General features: G+C 44.7%; 1 protein-coding gene across 5 annotated transcripts in view; it reads right to left on the minus strand.

Moving 5' to 3' along the window:
- LOC137435080 (muscleblind-like protein 1) overlaps window positions 1-20,514 on the minus strand; it is a 93,018-nt gene extending 72,504 nt beyond the window's left edge. For 4 of the 5 annotated variants that reach the window (XM_078784683.1, XM_078784693.1, XM_068128504.2 and 1 more), the window contains exon 1: window positions 20,290-20,429. The gene's annotated coding sequence lies outside the window, so the exon portion shown is untranslated. Of the gene's footprint in view, window positions 1-20,289 lie in introns of all 5 variants that reach the window. The other variant, XM_078784695.1, reaches the window with a different exon arrangement.
- Window positions 20,515-20,919: the final 405 nt, after the last annotated feature.

Below are 20,919 nucleotides of genomic sequence, written 5' to 3' on the forward strand. Positions count from 1 at the left end.
GGTAGACAAGATGGGGAGAGAGGGGGAAGGACACAAACACAACATTTGAGAGCAGGGACCGAGAGACATGGAGACATCGAGAGATCTGTGGGAGGGAGAGGGCTTTGGGGGGGTGATCCTGAAAATCTCAGCAGCTGATGAGAAACATCCCCATAACATGATGCTGCAACCACCACACTTCACAGTAGGGATTGTGTTCTTTGGGTGATGTGCTGCGTTGGGTTTGCACCAAACATAACATTTTGCATTTAGGCCAAAAAGTTCCATCTTGGTTTCATCAGACCACAAAACTTTTTGCCACATTGCTTCAGAATCTCCATAGTGGTTTTGCACATACCTCAAACAGGACTCAAGGTGGGCTTTTTGAGTAATGGCTTCCTTCTTGCCACCCTACTGTACAGGCCAGTTATTGTGGCGTGATTGGGGCATTGTTGTCACATGCACACAGTGACCACTTTTTGCCATAAAGGCCTGTAGCTCTTTCAAAGTTGCCATTGGTTTCTTGGTGGCCTCTCTGATCAGTCTCCTCCTTGCTTGGTCATCCAGTTTGGAGGGCTGGCCTGATCTAGGCAGGGATGAAGTGTTACCAATAACCTGAAGTGTTACCTATCAATATATTTATATATGACCAAAAATGCCTTTTTCTCCTAAACCACAATTCCGGTGTACTCGAACCAAGCAACCAATCAGAATGACTGATAGCATCACATGAGGGATGGTTAATCGGATTTTGAGGTAGACATAACAGTTTGAGATGGGATCTGGAAAGTGAGGTCTGAGTGCAGTTTCTCTCAGCTCCTCCCCAGAAATCAGTTTGAGGACTCCCGACCAGAGCCAGGAATTTGTTAGATCGCCCCCCCCCCCCCCGTCCCCCCGTCCCCCCACTCCAAGAGGAAAGAGGAACTGGTCTTGTGATCCTGAAAATCTCAGCAGCAAGTTCACCCGGGTTGCCGGACACCCACCCCACAGCACATCATGTGTGGGGAAACTTTTGCCTGTTTATCCCATCAAGTCTGTCGGCAGAGGGGCCTCACTCAGCTCGACTGGGCCAGCCTACCCGTTATTCCTCTTGTCCTCCCTAACTATAGTTCGAGGCTGTCCGGCACTCAATGAGGCTCCTGAAAAGAGCCCTTGGAACAAAACTCAGAACAACAAAACTTCAGAACTTGATCTGTGAATCAAGATCCTTCAGCAAAATGAAGGTGGATACTTTGAGCCCTGGTAGCACTCTGTTCCACGAGGCCTTAAGGATAGGTTCATTAAGGAATCCTGTCCATATTAATTCCTGGGGCATGTATTTTGGGATGTTATAACTGCAACATGTCATTACATCAATCACCTTTTTGTACTCCTTTTGTACTCCTTTTCTCTCCCTTCCCCATTTCAATATACACTTTAAATTCAATGGGTCTCTTTTCAGTTATTTGGACGTGGTGGTTGCTGGTTTAGAATAGCAGATTCGCTATGAATCCTATAAAATGAAGACCTCAATCACCTATGCTCGGAGTGATTTCAAGACACAATGGCCAGGCAGATAAATGCTATTGGACCACCCTGAAGAAAAAGGCCGTACAGTTTGCCTCAGAATTAGACCTTATCACATGTAAGGCTTCAAATGGATGGCTGGAATCATTTTTTAGATGATGCACTATCATGTTTGAGGAAAAGAGTGATGAGACCGGGGAAGTCGATGATTCTGTGGTAGACGACAGGAATTAAAGTTGCTGGAACGATGAAAAAATTATGCTCCACGTGACATTATTAATATAAATGACACAGGGATGTTATTTTGTGACACTACCAGAGACACATTTCAAGTGAAGGGAGAAGACTGTGCTTGTGGTATTTACTCCAAAAAGAGATTGGCAGTCGCCAGTTTAACAGACGAGAAGTTATGACCACTAACAATAGGCAAATCAAAGAAGCCATTCGAAAGATTGACCCAAAGACTTTGCCAGTGATTTACACGCACAACAAGAAGGCATGGAAGAGTTGGCCTTTGTTTGAGAAGTGGCTGAGAGAGTTGGATTTTAAAATGCAACATCAAAACCGGCATCGTTTGCTATTCATTAAGAATGTTCCACCTGAAGCTAACGCTGAAGAATGTGACACTTCAGGTCTTCCCGTTAAATGGATCAGGGCATAATTTATATGCAGAAGGACAAAACAAAATCCAGCAGCAAACTTCTCAAGGACATATCGATGCTTGATGCGATTTGCTGGATTTACCATTCGTGGGAAGAGGTGGAGGTTTAAACCCTCCAGAAGTATTTTGCCAAGTGCAGCTATGCTACCAATGTGTGAATTACAGATGAGTGTGAGGATAAACTTGCAAATGAACTCTTTGGCTGCAGCTTCCAGAACTTGGTCAAACTTGATAGTGATTTGCAGCCCTATGGCAAACAAATAATTGAAAGACTGGTCACAGCCCGCATTGGCCATTTTCAAAAACCTACAAGAAGAAAACAACACAGCTGAGGAAGACGGTGACACGGAATATTAACCCAAACGTGTGTCCATAGTCGATACACTGATGGACATCTCGAAGTGGAAAATGTTCGCCCTGAACCAGGGACACACATCAATGTTAAACACATAATGAGTCTTAACATCTGTGAGCATAAAAGCTTATTCCAAACGAAAATTAGTGATTTTTCTATTTTTCAGGAAGTTATATAAATGCACAATATATTCACAGAACTAATGTTGGTTCCATTATTATCTTAATTAGTGTCTTGTGATCGGTTTACTTGCTGAAATCAACTTAGCTTATGTCAAAAGTTCATGTAACACTTACTTCCCCATACTGTGCTGAACATAACAGTAACAGGTGACTTCCTGTGTTGTATTTTTGACAAAATGTTCGCTGAAATTTCATCACATAAACTGTATTATGTGCTTTTTGATTCAGAAAAGCATCTAATTACGTGCACAATTGTATGAGTACAGATCTCAATATGGCCTTGGTTATTTTGTTTTTTGCTTGCCTCAACAGACAAGTCTCAACTGGTCTAATATAAGTCTTTTGGCTTGGCTGGATTGAGAGACCACCTGCCTTCAAATACCAAATTTTGGTTTGCATAAATACTGTTGCAGGGATATGTATATATAAGGGCAAAGGGGGTAAAATAGATCAGTTATACCATTTGTATATGTTTAGCATAAATGTGTTGTTTTTGTCTGAAAACGATAGAGCACGTGTCGAAGCGTGTTCAGATGATAATCATGACCCCTCCCACCCACCGTAATGTGTCTAGAAGGTTTCCTGTGGGTTCCTCCTCATTAAGTCTTCAAATCATTCCCTATGTAATCTGTCTCTGTGCTTCTTTTATGACAAACTCTGAAAGCCCAGCAAACTCCCCCAGACCACCACCACCCCTTCCTCCTCCCCCCTCACTGCTCCCCCTTTTGGGTGAACCATTACCGGACCGGCTTCGGCCCGACCTCTCACCAAGCGGCTCTTCTGCAGCTTTGACTGTCGACTGACCTGGGTACAGGTCTCAGCACAACATTTTCGTGTGATCGCCAGAGCGGGGATCGACTTTGGCCTTGTGTCGTGACACCGTGACTTTGGGGAATGTTACAGTTCGCTCACGTTGGAGTACCGTGAGTTATTGATTAAGGAAATATTGGTGGTACCATCATAGGAATTGTATGGTTTATGATGTGCAAGTTAGAGGTTCCTTGTATTTGTGTTAAGTGTTATTATTGTGTGAGTTTGAATACAACAATTGGTTTTGTATCAATTGCTTGGTGTGGTTCTACCATTGGTCATTGGGACACACATAATAGCACATCTTTCTGCCGTGACTCCTTTCGAGGCTCGGAGGTACACCGTGGCCGGGGTTTGGGGAGGAGCACGTAACATTAGCACCGAGCGTGAAATCCAATAAGTGGACACAGCAGGCACAGAGAGAAAGACAAGACCCAGGAATACCAGACAAGCATGCAAACGCGGAGAGGCTTTGGGCCAGGGACGCAATGCCGCCAGACATATCTCTTCCTGCCAGAGCTTGGCCATCGCAGGTTCCGCCCTCAAACCACTAGAACCAACTCCACACAGGCATTGGATGGGGGATCAGATTTTCCCTTGCTTGTCATGTGACCTAGCCCTGTCTGGATCTTCATCGTATGAATGTGTTATGTTAATGCAAAAGCCCTCGATATATTGTTGGTGGGTGGGATTAGTTGTATAACAACTGGAATACATGTGCGTTCTCCTTTATCTCCCCATTCCCCCTTTTGCTTGGCATGTTTATTGAGCCCATTACCACCATTGGAGTGTCGGCCTGGTGTGCTGTTAGTGATTTGGAATAATAACAGCAGAACGGGTTAAACTTGCGGCCGTTTGAAATATGGCACGAAACCCTCGTTAGGAGGCTGCCACATTGCTATAAATCCCCCTGGAAAATTGACCGCAAGCCCTAAGTAAACAAGGAAATCACCATGAGCGGTAGACCTCGTTAACCAAAGAGCGGACAACATTGGTCTCTCAGGACCAAGTCACTAAATTGGTGATCGTCCGTGTCCACAGGCAATTTCCCACACTTATTAGCCCCATTGTTCCTAAATATCCCAATGATGGGAAAGGAGGGGTCTCCATTTGCCAACTAAAACACAATAATTATAGTGTACCACAAAAGAGGGGAAAAGGAGGGTTGCTATGTACTGGGGCAACTGTCACAATGACTTTAACAATTTGGTGCACACAGCAATGAAGAAAAGTAGGGGTAATGCTCTTTACCTCCATTGAACCCCCATTCTGCTGTTGTGTTTACCTATGGATAAACATAGTTAACGGGAGTTAGACTTCGAGAGAGAGAATTACTCTGTGATGCCTCTTGGTCGGCACCTTCATCAGTCTCCGTGACGCCTTGGTCGGACTCCGTGGTGCATTGGCCAGTCTCTGCGGCGCATTGGCCGGTCTCCACTGCCCAATGGCTGGTCTCTGTGGAGCAATGGCCAGTCTCCGCAGCCCAATGGCCGGTCTCTGTGGAGCAATGGCGGGTCTCCGTGGAGCAATGGTCGGTCTCCGTGGAGAAATGGTCGGTCTCCGTGGAGCAATGGCCGGTCTCCGCAGCGCATTGGCCCGTCCCCACGGAACATTGACCGGTCTCGGCGGCGCACTGGCATGTCTCGGCGGCGCACTGGCCAGTCTCGGCGGCTCATTGGCCGGTCTCCGCTGCCCAATGGCCGGTTTCTATGGAGCAATGGCCGGTCTCCGCTGGCCAATGTCCGGTCTCCGCTGGCCAATGTCCGGTCTCCGCTGGCCAATGTCCGGTCTCCGCTGGCCAATGTCCGGTCTCTGTGGAGCAATGGCCGGTCTCCGTGGAGCAATGGCCGGTCTCCGCGGTGCAATGGCCGGTCTCCGCGGCGCATTGGCCGGTCTCCGCGGCGCATTGGCCGGTCTCCGTGGCGCATTGGCCGGTCTCCGCGGCGCATTGGCCGGTCTCTGCGGCGCATTGGCCGGTCTCCGCGGCGCATTGGCCGGTCTCCGCAGCGCATTGGCCGGTCTCCGCGGTGCACTGGCCAATGGCCGGTTTCTATGGAGCAATGGCCGGTCTCCGCTGGCCAATGTCCGGTCTCCGCTGCCCAATCAATCCGGTCTCCGGATTGGCCATTCTCCATCTCCGTGGAGAAATGGCCGGTCTCTGTGGAGCAATGGCCGGTCTCTGCTTTTCTTGAGTAACATCCGCTTACAGATCTTGGTCCAGTGTCCTCTCTTTTTTAAGCTTGGGCTACTGCTATCTTAGCTGCAGTAGAGTCAACGTTTGTCTCAGCCTTACAAATCATTTCCTTTGGCAGCTTGGCCATTCTCGCAACTATATGAGCCTGTCCCTCACTCATTTCCCTTTTAGTCTGACCAGTCAGGATTACATATTTCAAGGTGACCAGGCCTGCTTCCATTATATGTATGAGGTCACCTTCCATTCTACTCAAACCTGTCTCAATTTGAGCTCGTATTTGTGTTGTAAACTATTCCAGTGTTTTAAATACCTAAATTCTGATAGAGCTATTGCTCTGCCCTTCTGCCATAGGTGACATCACTGCCCTTTCCATGTCACAACAGAGTGGAGATGCTTTCTCATCCGCCATTATTACCTCCACCACCAAAGATGGATGGAGGTTATGTTTTCACCCCTGTCTGTCTGTCTGTTTGTCAGTTTGTTTGTGAACAAGATATCTCAAAAAGTTGTGGACTGATTTGGACGAAACCTGTTGGACAGGTTGTGTGTGTGACAAGGAAGAATCGATTCAATTTTGGTGAAGATCCAGATCCGGATCAAGCCAGTATAATTTTTTTAAGTGATTCTTCACCATTGAGTGACATGGCCAACCAGGCGGAGGTTTGCTCTCTACTGAGTGACGTTCTAGTTGTTTTTGTTCTAAGGCCCTCCTGCCCTACGGGACGATTTTGAGCCACATGTAATATAAAGAGAGAAAGAAAACATTAGTGACGAAAAAAAAATAAAAAATTGATAGATTATAATTATTAAGCGGCCAGATAGCATTGAGAATGAACAAGAACAGGGCAAAAGGTCATTGCATCCCACTCAGCCTTCCCTCCCTCAACCCCAACCCCACCCCACCTCCTCCCTCCTACCTTGGCCTTGCTTCGGTGATGGGACCAGATGGCATCAGTGGCCTTGTTCTCAAATCTGCCGTTCTCCACCCCTCCCCCCATTTTTTATCAGCCCAATTCAGTCTGTCTTCTTGCTCTTCTCTGCATGGAAGTCTGCAAACATCACTACCGTCCACAAAAAGGGTATAAAAACAGACCCAGTGAATTTGCTTGCAATTACAAGCAAAGTCATGGAATCCATCATTGCTTCCGATGTCATCTTTGCAATTTTCAAATAAACAGATCTCCGACCATCAGTTTGGATTCCGTCCCGGGACTCGACGCTGGACATGCTACTGCACCTCTCTCAGCAATGGTCAGAGGCCCTCAATCTCAAACAAGAGGTCAGGACCATCTTCCTTGACATATTTCTGGCATTCAACAAAGTTTGGCATCCTGCTTTGCTTGCCAAGCTGTCTGCCTGCAGCATAGAAGGCCACCTTCATTCCTCTACTTGTGACTTTCTCCACTCACACACAGTCATTGTGTTGCCATCAATGAAACCCTCTCCTCCTCATTCCCAGTGGAGGCAGGAGTTCCCGGCCCACTCTTGTTCCCAATGTATTTTAATGACCTATCCAATGTGAAGGAAAACTCTCTCTTCCATTTTGCAGACGAATCCACATTGTGCTGTACAGTACCCCCATCCCTAAACTTGGCAAACAACAGGTGCATGATCACTCTCCACTCATCCAGTAATGATTAAACTCTGGCCTGATAACTGGAACCTGTCCTTCATTCATGGAAAACCCCACAGTCCCACCCTATCTCTTCAGAATGATCATCAAACGAACCCACCTATTGCCTTGGTCATCCAGTGGGAAAGGTTCAGTCTCTTGAACTGCTGAGCCCCTTCAGCAGCCATGACTTTTCCTGTGTATATACTATTAGCACGGCAGGCCTCCAAAACCAGCCACAGACTAGGGTTCCTCCATCAATCCAAGTTATTCCTTCGAAACTCAGAGACACTCACAGTCTACAAGGCCTTTGTTTGTAGCTCAATGGAGTACTGCTCTCCATTATGGGCTGGTGCTCCACCATCACATCTGTCTCTCCTTAATTCTGTGGAATCAAAGGTTCTCAAAATTATCTGTTTCCTACCATCTGGTGGGAAACCTGGTAGCCTGGTGTTGGCTTAGCGGTTAGGGTGCCGGCTTGGGATCCTAGGATCCTGGGTTCGAATCCCGGTCGCTCGCTGAATTAACGCCAGGGGGGTTGACTCAGCCTGTCATCCTTCCGAGGTCGGCAAATTGAGTACCAGCTTGCTGGGATGAATGATCACGGTGTGTACCCCGATTTAGAATAGGTACACCGTATCCCTGCGCATCGTAAGAGCATGACCAAGGGTTGGCGTCAGGAAGGGCATCCGGCCATAAAAACATTGCCTCAAACAGGGAACCATGATTGTCATGGGGCCCGCAAGGCTAACCCCCGCTCTAGCAGGGAAAATGGCCTTAAAACGATCATTCATTCATTCTACCATCTATTCTCCCTCTGCTCTTTCAGACCCTTCCAGCAACTCCAGGATACATGTGTTCTTACAGTAACCCCCTCTTCGTAAAACTTCCAAAATTCAGGCTGACTACATACTTCAACTATTTTATTCTTCACTTCTCCCATCTATGGAACCGCCTTCAAGAGATGGTTCTGGCTCATTCTTCCTATGGGGAATTCATTCAGACAGATACACCCCCACCTCGTGTCATCCCCCATCCTGACCCATGACCTTTATAACCCCCATTAACCTTTCCGAACTCAACCCTCCGACTTGCTGATTTGTGTAAACTAAAAGGGTCACCTGGAAAATAAATAGTCAGTCACGCAATTTAGTTTAGTGGGCTTTTTTATCATCATAGGAAGCTACGCCCCTTGGGCACACCCCACTGCCACGCCCCTTGGACAAGCCCCAAGTCTAAATCTGATGCGCCCATGTTTATTGTCGTGAAACATCCCCCCCTCCTTCCCCCCCCCCCCCCCCCTCTTCCCTCTCCAAGTCACTTCCTTAGGCTGTCCATGAGACACAACCGAACAAACAGACGTTCACATTTATATGTATTAAAAATAAGACATTAACCGTCCCAAACTGACCTCAGAACTTGACCCGCTCAAATTACACCGCAAAGATGACTCTCTTTCTCTTTTTTACAGATATCATTTCGGTTTCTACTCGCAAGAACTTGCTGCTTGTGTACCTCTGCCCTGAGCAAGACCACGGAATACTCGGCAAGCCATTACATTGCATGATTATTGTGTGGTCATTGGCAACTCAAGGGTGGGCCGTTATGATTTGTTTCTTACCCTCCACTGCCAAATTATGGAACTCCTTACCTTCTCATGTATTTCCAAATACTTACGACCTTCCCCTGTTCAAAAAGCAGATTTTTTTTACTTCCTCAAAAACTTTTGGACTATTGTCTCCTTCTTCACTTTTCTATCAATGCAGCTCTTATTTAAGGACTGACCTCGATGAGGACTATATTGTCGTGTGACTACCCTGTGTGGTGAACACCGCAGGGTGACACAGATGACCAAACGAGCTTAATACTCTGAGGCGTTTAATTCAATGGCGGACCTTCGTTACACACGAGGGAAAGGAGGCCGAAGAATTTACCTTCACGAGTCCACCCGATGTCCTTAACCCTCCAATAAATAAACTCAAACTGACACGGAATTAAAATGTACAAAATACCGGCATTATTAAAGAAAATGCCGGTCACAAAATAATGCATGATAAAACTATATTCCTAATTGGAGCACACCCATACAGACCCAAATACAAAGGATAAAACAACTGGAAAATAAATATGTGTGGTTTGTGGCACTTGGTTCTCAGCTGCTCTGGAATATCGTCAGGATTGGTCAAAGATCGTCGCGGCCTTGGCAGGAAAATGCGTTTTTTGGCGCGAACTAGGCCTCGCTGCATGTCCGCTCATCGCCTGGCTTGGTCGAGAGCGCAGCGAGCAGGCAGCGCACGTCCACTCATCGTTCATGCTTGGGAAACCGCAGTTCTCGGTCCACAGTTACTCCTCCTCACAATCACTATCAGGATGTCGGAACACGACCGCTCGTGATGAATCTCCCTTGCGCAAGAAGACAAAATGCGACCGTTTGCTACGGGATCCAGAACGAGAAGAAGCGAGAAGAGAAAATGTCCGCCGTTCCAACTATTTTGTACTTGAGGCTCTGACGTCTCCATCTCCGCTCCTATCAGCGAGTCTCATCTTAGCAGTCTTTGTGGCAGTCAAATCCCGGTCCAATCACTGCTCTTCGGGACGTGGCTCATGGCCCTGCCTGTGTCTGTGCACTCACCATGTCGATGCTGTTCACGGTAGTGCTTGATGCCTGATTTACGGTTGGTTTTTAATTAGTGTCATTAATTATGGTGTCGATTGCTTAGCTTGGCTATAGTGAATAGTGTGGTGTCATAAGGAACAAAGGAAAAGATTACAGAGGCAATTACCGACAGGGGATTAATTACCCATAATCCCTCACTAATCAACATTCCCCACCCCTCTCATGGGGACGAAGATACACTTACACGACATCCGGTGTACACAAATTTCCTACTTATGATACATCGAGGTTTCTTCTTCTTCACGACAGTCGGAGCACACGAATCTATACACTCTACCTGGCTCTAAGGTAATCAGTCTACCCCATACAAACGTAACAATATAGTCCACGACTGGAGCCTTCAATATCTCTTCAATAAGCCTTCCGTAAAACATTGCTTCAAATAGGGGACCAAAAAACAACAACAACCACAGTTCCCGAAAAAGGCCAACCCCCGCTCTGCGGGGAAAAATGGCCTCTAAAGGTGTTTTTTTTTTTTTTTTATACTGGAGCCTTCAATATATGTATGTATGTATGTATGTATGTATGTATGTATGTATGTATGTATGTATGTATGTATGTATGTATACATACACACACACACACACACACGGCCAAAAATATTTGCACCCTTGTGCATTTTTCAAATAACTCAGTTTTCTCTAAAAATAAGTGGAAATTGACAAAAGTATTTGGTCTCCACAATTCTTCATTTCACTGTTAATATTACAGAACCCTTATTTTTGATTCAGAACTTAATATATCCTTTTAAATCATAAAATAAAAATAAATGGCATTCACAAAATAATCGACACCCAAGACTTAATATTTGTTAGCACAGCCTTTGGACAAAATAACTGCAGTCAAGCGCTTCCTATAGCCATGAATGAGCTTCCTACACCTCTCTACTGGTAGTATGGCCCACTCTTCTTGTGCAAACTGCTCCAGTTCTCCCAGATTTGAAGGGCGCCTTCTCCCAACTGCTGTTTTCAGATCTCCCCACAGGTTTTCAATGGGATTTAGATCTGGACTCAATGCTGGCAACTTCAGAACAGTCCAGTGTTTTTTTGTCTTCAACCATTCCTGGGTGCTTTTTGAAGTGTTTGGGGTCATTATCCTGCTGCAAGACCCATGACCTTGAACGGAGACCCAGCTTTCTGACACTGGATTGAACATTGCACTCCATAATGCCTTGCTAATCTGCTGATTTCATGATGCCATGCTCACATTCAAGGCACCCAGTTCCAGAGGCAGTATAGCAACCCCAAAACATCACTGAACCTCCTCCATGTTTGACTGTAGGAAAGGTGTTCTTTTCTTTGAAGGCTTCGTTTTGTTTTCTGTAAACATAGAGATGATGTGCTTTAACAAAAAGCTCTAATTTGGTCTCATCTATCCATAGGACATTCTCCCAGAAGGATTTTGGCTTGTGTTTTGGAAAACTCCAGTCGGGATTTCTTAGCAGTGGGGTCCTCCTGGGTATCCTACCATAGAACCCCCTTTCATTGAGTTGGCGATGGATGTTGCAAGTTGAAACTGTCGTACTTTGTGTCTGATGGTCAGCTTGAATCTGTTTGGCAGTTGATCAAGGTGCTTTCTCCACCATTCAAACAATCGTTCTCTGCAATCTTCAATCAAGTTTTCTCTTGCTGCCACGTCCAGGGTGGTTGGCTACAGTGCCTTGGGCCTTAAACTTCCTCAGAACATTGCGTACGGTGGACAAAGGACCATGAAGGACTCTGGAGATGGACTTGTAGCCTTGAGATTTTCCATTCTTGGTTTCAATCTTGTGTCTGTCCGCCTCAGACAATTCTCTGGTTTCTTTCTTTTCTCCATGCTCATTGCGGGACACACAGTGAAACAAAACAGCAGAATGACTCCTTTTCTCTGTTCCAACTGGTTGAATGAGTGATTTTTATATAACAGGCACCTGGAACTCACCACAGGTGAGTTCAATTCCAAAGTAAAGGAGAATCACCTGCTTGAAATCTAATTATTTCTAACAACTTCTCAAAGGTGCCAATAATATTGTCTGGGCCATTTTAGGATTTCAGTGTGGAATAAGCTAAGATTTAGTAATTTTTTCACCTTTTTTGTTTTCTTCCACTGCAAACCAAAGAAACACATATATGTGGATACCAAAAGATTTTTTAATTTCAACAGTTTTCTGGAAGAAATGGTGCATTATTTGAAAAAAGTGCAAGAGTGCCAATATTTTTGGCCATGACAGTATATATATGTATGTATGTATGTATGTATGTATGTATGTATGTATGTATGTATGTATGTATGTATATATATATATATATATATATATATATATATATATATATATATATATATATATATATATATATATATATATATATATATATATATATATATACAGACTTGGCATTTAATATGGAATATTTTTTTTGTGGGGGTGAAATTACTTTTCAAGATGACTTAGAACCAAAAGTTCATTGGAATTATGTTGAAATTATTCTAGATTTTGTTAATGTGACCTTTAAAAGAGACAAAAACCACATTTGACATTTCAAAGCAAATAAATTGATGCTTGAAAGTGATGCAAACGGACAGTACTGTGTTAAACTTCTGTGCGTTTTCCAGAAGTATCTCTTTATTTTGCACATTAGCCAAAAATTTTTTAAACAAAAACAAAAGTTAAATTACGACTGGTATTACGGACAGTAAAATTACAGTTCAGTACTTCGTGTAACCCCCACGAGCATTCAGGAGAGCACGTACACGTTGAGGCAAGCTGTTCACGAGATTTGCCAAGGTTTGGACAGGAATCGCTTGCCATGCAGTTACAATAGCCTGCTGAAATTCACGCACAGAGGCAGGCTGCTGGTCCAAGTTGTCGATTTGACGCATTAATTCTGCCCACAAGTTCTCTATCGGATTCATATCCGGGGACATGGCAGGCCACTCCATATGCTCTGCACCACGGTCAGCAAGAAAGTGTTGGATCATGCGAGCACGATGAGGCCGTGCATTGTCATCTTGGAAGACAAAGTTTCCTCGAAAGGCTGCACGAGCAAATGGAAGCAATGTTTCTTCCAGAATGGCCCTGTGCTTGGCAACTTGGGTTCAGGTTTCCATTCAGAACAACCAGGTCAGTTTTTCCCCCTGCATGAAAAGCAGCCCAAACGGTCACCCCACCACCTCCAGCTTGGACTCTTGGCACTATACAATCTTCGTTGTAAGCTTCATGCACTTGTCTGCGCACTCGGACGCGGCCATCTTGACGATATACCAGAAATCTAGACTCGTCACTGAAGATCTCGTGATTCCAGTGTCCTGGCTGCCATTGACGGTGCTCTCTGGCCCACTGCAATCGGCGCTGGCGGTGTTGTCTGGTCAGACGTGGCTTTCTTAGGGGACGCCTGGCACGATAGACTGCTTGAACCAGTCGTTGGTTGACTCGCCTTCTGGATACAGGCACATTTGTCAGTTGCTGCCACTCAGCCCTAAGCCGATTAGCTGACTTGGTACGGCCATTGCGGACTAACCGGTGCAGCTGGCGATCATCCCTCCTTGTGGTTCTGCGGGGATGTCCTGGCCTCGGTATTGGAGTAGGGACACCCCTCTGAGCATTTCGTTTCAGGATCTTTGACACCTGACCTTGAGTGATGCCATACTGCCGAGCAATAGCACGCTGTTTCACGCCGTAATTTCGTAAAGCCACCACTAAATGACAAACAGCATTGTCGAGTTGACGGACCATCTCCAGGGGAAGCGGCAATAACTTTTGTAGACGTGCAGCAGTTGGTTTCCACTAATACAGAACGCAACAACCCTTATATACCCGATTGTGAAGCCAATCGTCAAATGTACCTGTCCGTACATTTTGTCACGCCACCTGTGATATAATCCTGTTATTGACTTCTTGCTGCGACAGACAATCAGTGACATGGTTCTTTTAACAAAGAAATCACCGAAGCGTAAAAGAAACTCACCAGATTGATATACCGAGTTCAGAAAGTAAACCCAAGTCAAGAAAAATATATATATTCCATATTACATGCCAAGTCTGTGTGTGTGTGTGTGACGTGTGTGTGTGTATATATATATATACAGTGTGTATATATATGACTCTGACCACTTAGCCATCACTCTGACCATCAACATCCCCGCCCCAACACCAAGGCATTATCGCACAATCAACTTCCGTAAGCTAAACGCTCTTTCACCTACCTCATTCTCATCCACCCTCTCTGAAAAAATGTCCACTTCTCCCTTCATTGACCTCCACACCCCTTCCGACCTCACTGACTACTACAACCACACTCTCTCCTCCTGCCTTGACCAGCTTGCGCCTGTAAAAACCAAAACAGTTTCTTTCACCCATTCTGCTCCCTGGTTTACCCCTGAACTCCACCTGATGAAAACTCGTGCTCGCCAACTTGAAAGACTCCGCAATAAAACGGGTCTCACAGTTCACTCCCAAGCCTACAAGGACCACATACAACACTACAAAGATGCCCTCTCCCGCGCCCGCTCTGCCTACTACTCTCAAATTATCCACTCTGGCTCCGGAAACCCAAAAGCACTCTTCTCGACAATAAACAAACTCCTCCGCCCCCTGAACACCACCACCCAGTCATTCACAGTAGACAACTGCATCTCCTTCCTCTCTTTCTTCCAACGCAAAATTGACAACATCTACAACAGCTTGACCACCGCCGCACCCGCTCCCCCTCCAACCACCTGCCCCCCCTTGTCCTGCCATCCCCTGTCTCGGTTCTCCCCAATCTCTCCTACTGACCTCTCTGAACTCCTCATAGGAATGAAAACTGCCACCTGCACTCTTGACCCCATCCCCTCCAGCTTTGTCAAAGCCTCCCTCCCTGCTCTCTCTCCACTTATCATTGCAACAATAAACTCCTCCCTGTCTACAGGCATTGTCCCACCTTCCCTCAAAATTGCTGCTGTTACCCCCATTCTAAAAAAACCTGGTCTAAACCCTGACACCCTAAACAACTTCAGACCCATCTCCAACCTACCCTTTCTGTCAAAAGTTTTGGAACGCGCTGTAGCCACTCAACTCAAACATCATCTCTCTGCCAATAACTTGTATGAAACATTCCAATCCGGATTCCGCTCCAACCACAGTACTGAAACTGCTCTCCTCAAAATCACCAACGACCTTCTCCTCTCCTCTGACGCTGGCAACCTCAACATTCTCGTCCTCCTCGACCTCAGCGCTGCCTTTGACACCATCGATCACACTATCCTCCTCACCCGACTTGAATCCACCTTTAACGTCACCGGCACTGCCCTCTCTTGGATTAAATCATACCTCTCTGACAGATGCCAGTTCATCTCCATCAATAACTGCAAATCCCCCACTGCTCCCCTCCCCCAAGGTGTCCCCCAAGGTTCAGTTCTTGGCCCCCTCCTCTTCATCCTTTACCTGTCCCCGCTCGGTCACTTAATCCGCCGTCATGGTCTCCAATTCCACTGCTTCGCCGATGACATCCAGCTTTTCATCTCCACCAAGTCCGTCTCCACCGACACCCACTCTATCCTGACAAACTGCATCACTGAAATAAAATCCTGGCTTCAAATCAACTTCCTCAAGCTTAACTGTGATAAATCTGAAATAATCATCATTGGCCCAAAAACGCTCACAAAATCCACCCATAACTTTGCCCTCAACATCGACGGTATCCCAGTATCCACCTCCCCTCACATCCGGAATCTTGGCGTCATCTTTGACCAAACCCTTTCCTTCGACAAATACACTAAACAGATCACAAAGTCAGCCTTCTTTCACCTGAAAAACATTGCCCGTCTCCGCTCATCCCTCTCCTCCACGGCTGCAGAAACCCTCATCCACGCCTTCATCACCTCCCGTCTGGACTACTGCAATAGCCTCCTCTATGGTTCACCCTCAAAAATCACCAATAAACTCCAATACATTCAGAACTCCGCTGCCCGTCTACTCACTCATTCCCGGACCCGTGACCACATCACCCCCGTCCTTTACAAGCTTCACTGGCTCCCCATCCCCCAGAGAATCCAGTACAAAATCCTCCTCTTGACATACAAAGCCCTCCATAACCTGGCCCCATCCTACCTGGCTGACCTCCTCTCCAGACACACTCCCACCCGCAACCTCCGCTCTGCTGGTACCAACCTCCTGACCCCCTCCATCCGGACCAAATTCAGATCCTGGGGGGACAGGGCCTTCTCCATCGCTGCTCCCACCCTCTGGAACTCACTACCTCACACCATCAGAGACTCCTCCTCACTCACCACATTCAAAACATCACTAAAGACCCACCTGTTCAACGCTGCATTCAACATTCAACCCACAGCATTTAACCCCTGACTATCTCTTCTCCTTCTCCCTCCTTTTGCTTTAAATATTTCCCTATTGATTCTTGTCTTGTCTTTTTGATTCTTGTCTTATATATATGCCGTATATCGCTGCTGTTTGTTTTCTTGATTCTTGTCTTTTTGCAATTGTTGTTTTCATGTATTGTTATGCATTATGTTTTCCACTCTGTCAAAGCGCCTTTGGGCTTCTGGAAAAGCGCTATACAAAATAAATGAATTATTATTATTATTATTATTATATATATATATATATATATATATATATATATATATATATATATATATATATATATATATATATATATATATATATATATATATGTATACGTACCTCCATCACCTTATGTTTTCACCCCTGTCTGTCATTGAGCAGAATATCTCAAAAAATTAATGACAGATTCAGATGAAATTTGGTGGAAAGGTTGGGTGTGTGACAAGGACTAATTGATTAGATTTTGGTGAAGATTCAGATGCTAGAATTTTTAAAGTTACTCTTCACCATTGAGAGAGGGGGCCAAAAATGATATATAGAACAATATCTCAAAAAAGTTGTGGACGGATTATGACAAAACTCTGGTGGATGAGTTGGGTATGTGACAAGAACAAGCTGATTAGATTTTGGTTCAGGCACGGATGCAGATACGGCCCATGAGTGGGATACAAAACATATACTGTTCAGCCTGGCGGAGGTGTGCGCTCTACCGAATGCCGTTCTAGTTACTTACTGTTTTGTTTACCGTTTGCTTGCCAGTTGTGCGCAATTGTTTCTCCGCTTCCCCACTGCCAATTTATCCTTGCTCTTCCATGAGCCTCGCCCTTTTAGACAATCCTTTAGCCCCTCAGTCACTCACAAGCTGTTTTAGAATGATTTGGGTTATTGTTTCATATTTGTACATTGATGCAAGTTGTTGAATGAAGAATTAGGAATTGTTAAAACGTATTCATTGTTCAAGTTTGGGCATGTCCTCACCATTATCTCGTTACTTTTCAGTTTGTCGTAACTTCACCGGACATATTCATGTCATCAACAAGAAGTTTAACTTGAATCGTTAAATTATAGTCCTCATGCCTCTTAATGTTGTTGTTCCACGCTGTTTGTGGGTGGCTAAGTATTGTCAAACAGTAAGATTAGCTCTTCAATAACCTTTGGTCTTTGTTCATATGTCTATAATAAATTTGTTAATATATAAATCTAATCAAGAAATCATGGTTGTGTTATCAATTATTTGCTTCCATGATACAATTAGGTTTAACACTAAAGCAGATGGAAATTGAAAATTCAAAGAATGGGTTTTTGCTCCACCAGAACAGTTGCCTGCGCTCGCTCGCATCATCAACAGCTCGGCTCTCCAGGCGTTACAAACAGCAGCCAAGAGGTGTGCGACAACATAAACAGGTATACATACACCACACACACGTCTGAATATAAATTGGGCATCGTTTGTAAGATTGAATAAACTCCCTCCCCCACCAAATTCATACAACAAGCACCACATTCCTCTGAATGAAAACACACTGCACTGTGTTGTCGATAAGGGGCAGCCATATTCCATAATGTATAGAATAGCCTCCTTGACATCACAACCGTGTAACCTTATCTTGTGACAATGTTGTACAAGTACAATATTGTGCATTTTATATAGTTTACCTCCTGACTAACAATATGTTGTGCCAGTACATTTACCTTGGAGCTGCATAGTTCAATTTCCTGACCTGACTAACTGGGAGAATGGTGATTCACCGGCAGGGCATCAGAAACGCACCATGGCTGGATGGACCTCAACTTAGTTGTCTTATCTACTAGCATGAAGTGGTAGACAATCAAGATCCCATGTTGTCTTTCGTGAAGAGTAAGTGAGTTATCACCACCAACCTGGATAAATTGCAAATTTATCCTACCACCTTCAGATGAATGAAAGGCCTGGCCAACTGTTTTGTGAAGGACTCGACGAAAAAAGTTCCGTGGCCCAACCGCAGATGATGGTAATAATTGAGGCTGTCGATAAAGCAGTAGTCGTACTCTAGTTTACCCCCATGATCGACTATAAATGGATGAAGAGTGTGTGTGTGTGTGTGTGTGTGTGTGTGTGTGTGTGTGTGTGTGTGTGTGTGTGTGTGTGTGTGTGTGTTATGTTATGTTATGTTATGTTTTTGTGGAGTTTTACTGGAGCTTTCTGGTGAGTGTGATACACCAAAATGATCATTTATGATCTCCTGAGTTGATTAGGCTAATTAACTACAACTACAAACAGTCTGGAAGAATTCCTATGTTTTAAACGCACGTCATATTGAGGTGTGTTGAGAAGCTTAATATGTCCTTCCATAGCATAGCATTATAATTACAAAATAAACAAGAGCAATCAGATTGCAGAACCTCACCAGGACGTGTTTTGGTAGTTTTAAGGCTTTTGTTAAAAGAAATATGGTGGCCGAACCACGTGACCGATGACGTCAACATTTAAAAAAATTCCTCCACCAATTTATCCCGAGATGACGCTCAAGAAATTCCATCTTCATTGGATTAAGTTTTGTACTTGTCGAATTACGACGTCATAATGGAAGAACCATCTATGACATCATTAACATGTTATTCCCCAAGGAGAGTTCTTACTTAATACAATGAGCTCAATGTCTGAATTTTTTCTACGCAGCGCTTTCGGAGATAGAGGTACAAAGTTTTTCGGTTTTTCCAAGATGGCGCCTGTACCACATGACCTATGACGTCATAATTATCATTAAAATTCTACAGGAGGAGGTGCACTTATGGTGAAAATTTCCTGTCAATGGGACCAACGGTTGCAGAGAAAATCCTATTTATTCTTTGCGGACAAACAGACAGACAGACAGACAAACTGACTCAAATGCAATACCCTCTCCTCTGGCGAGGGTAATAACGAATGTTATAATCCCCACCCTGGCACAAGCACATCTGGGCTTGGTGATAGACAACCTAATGCTCAGGTATTACATACAGCAGGCAGGTGCCAGGTATGCGACAACAAGGCCACCGAGGGCATCGCAACAAGCCATTACCTACAAAGACAGTCTCTCCTATAACCAAGCATGGCCCACCAAGTCACATTATGGAAATCGACAGGAGGGGGAGTACACATCTGTGGGTTTTGAATGGGGAGGGAGAGGAATAGGGCAAGAGTGAAGGTGTGTCTGTGTGTGTGTGTCTGTGTGTGTGTGTCTGTGTGTGTGTATGTTTGTGTATGTGTGTGCGCCTTCGCATGATAATGTAAAGCGCCATGAGGGTCGTTTACTCTGCTTGATGGGGCTATATGACTCTTTTATTATTATTATTATTATTATTATAAAAACACTTCATGACGCCGCGGATCCTTCACTCAACAAAATGGCGGGAAACAAGTTCGCACGTGTGCAAGGCTCATCTGTTCCACGAGAATCCACGATCGCGAGTGTATACCTTTACCAATCGTACCTGGATACTTAAATAGTCTTTTTAAATATTCCAAAAATAAATACTGCTGAGCCCTACAGCTACATTACTCAGCCAGCCCCATAAAAATCCCATACTGTATAGTACTCTACTGTACGTCCCCATAAATAATCCACAACAAAACCGGCGTTCGGTTTATACATCAATACTGTACTAAAACCACAACGTCACGTACACCAGCTCAAGCAACATGGTAATACAGTACAACTGTCACTCGGGATTATGCTATAACCACAACACAGCACAGTAATCGGCTGAGGCGGTACAGTATTGGGGACGTTGCATTGAAAACAGCAACTCGAGTTCATCGAGGCCTACAGGTGGCTCAGGGATGTGTCGGTCCGTCCGTCACATGATGATTAATAATACGAGTCCCTTTCGTCGTCCACAGCGTTCTTTACCAGAACTCGTTGCTTTCAAAGAACATTCATCGATTCGAAACGGTGCTTAGAATCATTTGCGTCACGATATAAACGTAATAATAACATAATGTCGTGCAAGGAAGAGAAACAGCGCTTACCGCCCCGTCAGTGGACGTTTATTCATAATTGTTATCATTTCTTTCTCGAAACTAATGGTTTTACTTGTGTTTGAGCGAAATCGACATCGTTGCGAATCGCAATGTTTCTTTTCGAAATTAATTCTACATTTGCTGCTGAACGCTGCAATATAAATATAAAACGGAAGCAAAGAAAAGGGGAAAATAAACCGCGGTAAAAGCAGTTTCTTACACCGCCGGTGAAGCGACCGCCTGTTACACCGCCACAGTCATGTCTCACAATAACACTGTACGACTCGGACGTTTGCGCAAGATAATGAAACGCCGAGAGCCTGCACGCATTAAACGACTCGCAAGTTGTGTCATAAGAATCACGTCGACCTATTTTTCTGCACCTTCAAACATCTTTCGAAATGAAATATTTCATTGTTGATGATTTTTAAGTTTATAACCAAAAGGGTTTCTTCCTTTTGTCAATTTTATACAAATATACATTTAACATTGCAATGTACAGTTATTACGTACGCAAAATGGCGGATTGTTTTGACCCTCCTTCCCTTCTATTTATAAATAATAATACTAATAGTATATTATCCACCGCCTCACCAAAATTACCCATCCTTCCCTCATCCTCCATCCTTCACCTCCCAT

Source organism: Myxine glutinosa, chromosome 9 (genome assembly GCF_964187855.1).
Source record: "Myxine glutinosa chromosome 9, kmMyxGlut1.1, whole genome shotgun sequence".
Lineage (NCBI taxonomy): Eukaryota > Metazoa > Chordata > Myxini > Myxiniformes > Myxinidae > Myxine > Myxine glutinosa.